Source organism: Lygodium microphyllum, chromosome 12 (assembly GCF_053477565.2).
Source record: "Lygodium microphyllum isolate KBCC chromosome 12, Lygodium_microphyllum_v1.1.10, whole genome shotgun sequence".
Taxonomy (NCBI): Eukaryota; Viridiplantae; Streptophyta; class Polypodiopsida; order Schizaeales; family Lygodiaceae; genus Lygodium; species Lygodium microphyllum.
In genome coordinates, this window is record NC_141146.1 from 36210283 (window position 1) to 36213528 (window position 3246).

A 3246-nucleotide genomic window follows, 5' to 3' on the forward strand; every position below is an offset into this window, starting at 1 on the left:
GTAATTCAAAATTCAAACAGAGCCCTAAAATCTCCAGCAAGCACAAACATTTCCATTAATCAACCGTGTTGTTTGGCAAACTGCTAAGGAAGTGTTCTTTCCTTTTGAGTGTATCAGCACTCGTTCCCAAGGTGTCTTGTAATTTGGCAAGATCCTTTACATTCCAGTGTAGGGCGTACCTTATTAACCCAACTTGGTCAACCCTAAAGTTCCTTAGATATGCTAGTTTCAGGTTTACAGCTTTCCTTATTTAGAAGGATATCCAAAAATACGTCCTTTTGCAAGATAACTTGCGTAGGGATCTGCCATCCTTGATGAGGGTTTTTACCCTTTCTCCTTGTGAATCAATCACAAGACTAAATGATTTCGTACTTGCTGCGCAAGTCCTGCGATGGAGTAATCCGTTTTAGATCCTTTAAGCTGACGTATGTCGGGCCTAGGGTTTCTTTTTAAGGATCTCAGGGACAACCCTAGTTCTTTATCTTTACGAATTTGTTTGACCCTATAATAAGGAAAATAGTCAAGTGCTTAGGGTATGAATATTTCTATGTTTAGATTGGTTTGGATAATTTTTGAAATGTAATATTAATCGTCTTGTCACAATTTTGCTATGCTTGTGACAATTTACTTTCCAGTCAATACAGCTTAATTTTAACTTCCATTTTCCTTACAGATGAACTTATGCCAAATAACAACATTTGCCTTGCTAAGATGTGCAATTAGCAAAGATAACTTCCTAGTAATTTGAGCATCGAAAGAAACCTTTCATGAATTTAACCATTTACAATGATTCGTTGCGAAAGGAATAAGACTAATGGTGCAAGATATAATTTCTACACCTTTAGGATTTAACTAAAATATACTACTATAGTAAATGGATAATCTCGCTCGTAATTTATAATGTTTGACGCAACTCGAAGGAAACTAAGTTCTATTCATTATCATTCATTCAAATAAGCTAAACTTCTTTATTACAAATAACTCGGACAAATATATCCTATCCCTAAAAATCTCTCTTTGCATGATCAACTTAAAACCGAATTAAAGCCAAGAAGAAAAACCTGGTTTTGGGGTGAGATATCCACATGGATACCGGGAGATGACCCTCCCGTAGCTACACCTTGGACTTTCTTAGGCGGCATCGTAGTTCGAGTATGAGACAGCCTTTTTCTCTTTCTTCTGGAATTCCACCGTCTCTTTCGAAAAAAAGTTTATGGATGAGTGTGGTTTTGCAACCACAAGAACCCTTGGAGGACTTTGACTTGGGGTAAAGGAATAGAAGGCACTTATTCTCCTTCCTTGCCCTTCCTCTATTCCTTCTCTTTTCTAACTCTTTTACTCCTTTCTTACACTTCTTTATCTTTTCCTCGCCCTCTACTTCTTTCACACTACTCCTTTTTTTCCTTCACTCCTCCCTACTTCCTTTCCTTATATTTTACTTCATTTCGTTATCCTCTACTTTCCTTCCCTATCTTTTATCTTTTTCCCCACTCTTCCTCCTTCACTCCTTCTTTTCACTCCCTCTACTTTCCCTCCCTATCTTTTATCTCACGGGCTACTTTTTCCTTACGGGATATCATCCGAGGCCATGATGATGATTTGGATTTTGAAGTTCAAGGGGGGGGGGGGGGGGGGGGGTTTGGTTCCCAAAGCCAAGGAAGGGGTTTAAGGGGAAAAGGGGGCTTAAGAGGCCCCTTTAGAAGCTTCCCCCAGGAAGCTTCTAAGGCTTCTACGCCACGTGGGGGGGAAAAGGAAGAAAACGACGACTGGCGGCTGTCGGCCCAGCCTGGCGGCTGTCAAGGAGACGGTGGCGGCTGTCGGCCCAACCTAGCGGCTGTCAAGGAGACGGTGGTGGCTCACGACGGCAGCTTCGACCTTCTCAAACTCTCTCTTCCTAGGCCTGGCAGCATCTCGATGACGGCGTCGTGTCCTCTTTCTTTCCCTCTACCTCACGACCACCAGCGTAGAGTATCTCCTCTCTTCTCTCCCTTACGAAATTAGAGTAACTCCTCTCTTCTCTCCCTCACGCATTCAAATGGCATCTCCTGGCGGCCCCTCTCTTCAGCCTGCGGCCCTTGTTTTAAATAGGGGAGGCAAGGGGAATCCTCCCTCCCCTGCGTGGCATCACGCATGCCTTCCCCTTCTCTCCAAGCTCCACCAAGGAGATTAATTACTCCTTCTATTTCCCCCCCCCCTCCAGCTCGTCAGTCGGCTGGGGGGAATAATAAAAAAATTTTAATTTATCCCATTTCATTTTTATTTGAGGCAGTTCACGCGTGTGTTTCTTTTAGCAAATCGGAATATTACATTTTCTCCCCGTTGGAGGAATCGAGATGTCCTCATCTCGAGATAAACTAGGGATATTGATGGTTGAGAGAGCTTTCATCTATCCAAGTGGCATCCTCTTCGAGATAATCTTTCCACTGTACAAGACATTCTCTTAGGGTTCTAGATCTTAATTGTCTCTCCCTAACATCTAAGATCCCATCAAGCCTTAGTTCAAGGACTCCTTGACTAGGCATTACAATTTGTTGATCATCAAGTACATGATTAGGGTTGGGTACATATTTTTTCAATAGGTTGATATGGAATACATTGTGGACCTTTAGGTTCTCAGGGAGTTGCAATCTATAAGCGTTGGTTTCTAGGCATTTGAGGATTTTGTACGGCCCACAATACCTTGGACTTAGCTTCTTGCATTCTCCTAGGGATAGAGAACTCTTTTTAGGGCATACACGAATGAAGACCATGTCTCCTTCTACAAAGACTCTTTCTTGACGTTTCAAATCTGCGTATGCCTTTTGTCTATCCTTGGCCACTTGTATGTCTTGTCTTATTGACTTTATTTGATCATCCATGTCTTCCAACATCTGTCTTGACGGTTCAACTCTTAGGGTTGGATCAGAAAAATTTAGGGGACTTCGACAATCATGACCATACAATGCCTCGAAAGGGGTCATCTGAATGCTCTGCTGGTAAGAAGCATTGTAGGCAAATTTAACTAATGGCAAGTATTGAATCCACCTCTTCGGCTCTCAACAGCAGTATGCCCTAAGCATATCTTCGATGATTTGATTTACTCGCTCTGTTTGGCCATCCGTTTGGGGATGGTAAGCGGTGCTAAAACAGAGTTGAGTCCCAATAGCTTCAAAGATAGCTCTCCAGAAGTGTGATGTGAAGAGACAATGTCGATCACTAATGATTCTTCTAGGTAACCCATGTAGCTTGAATATCTCCTTGATAAAC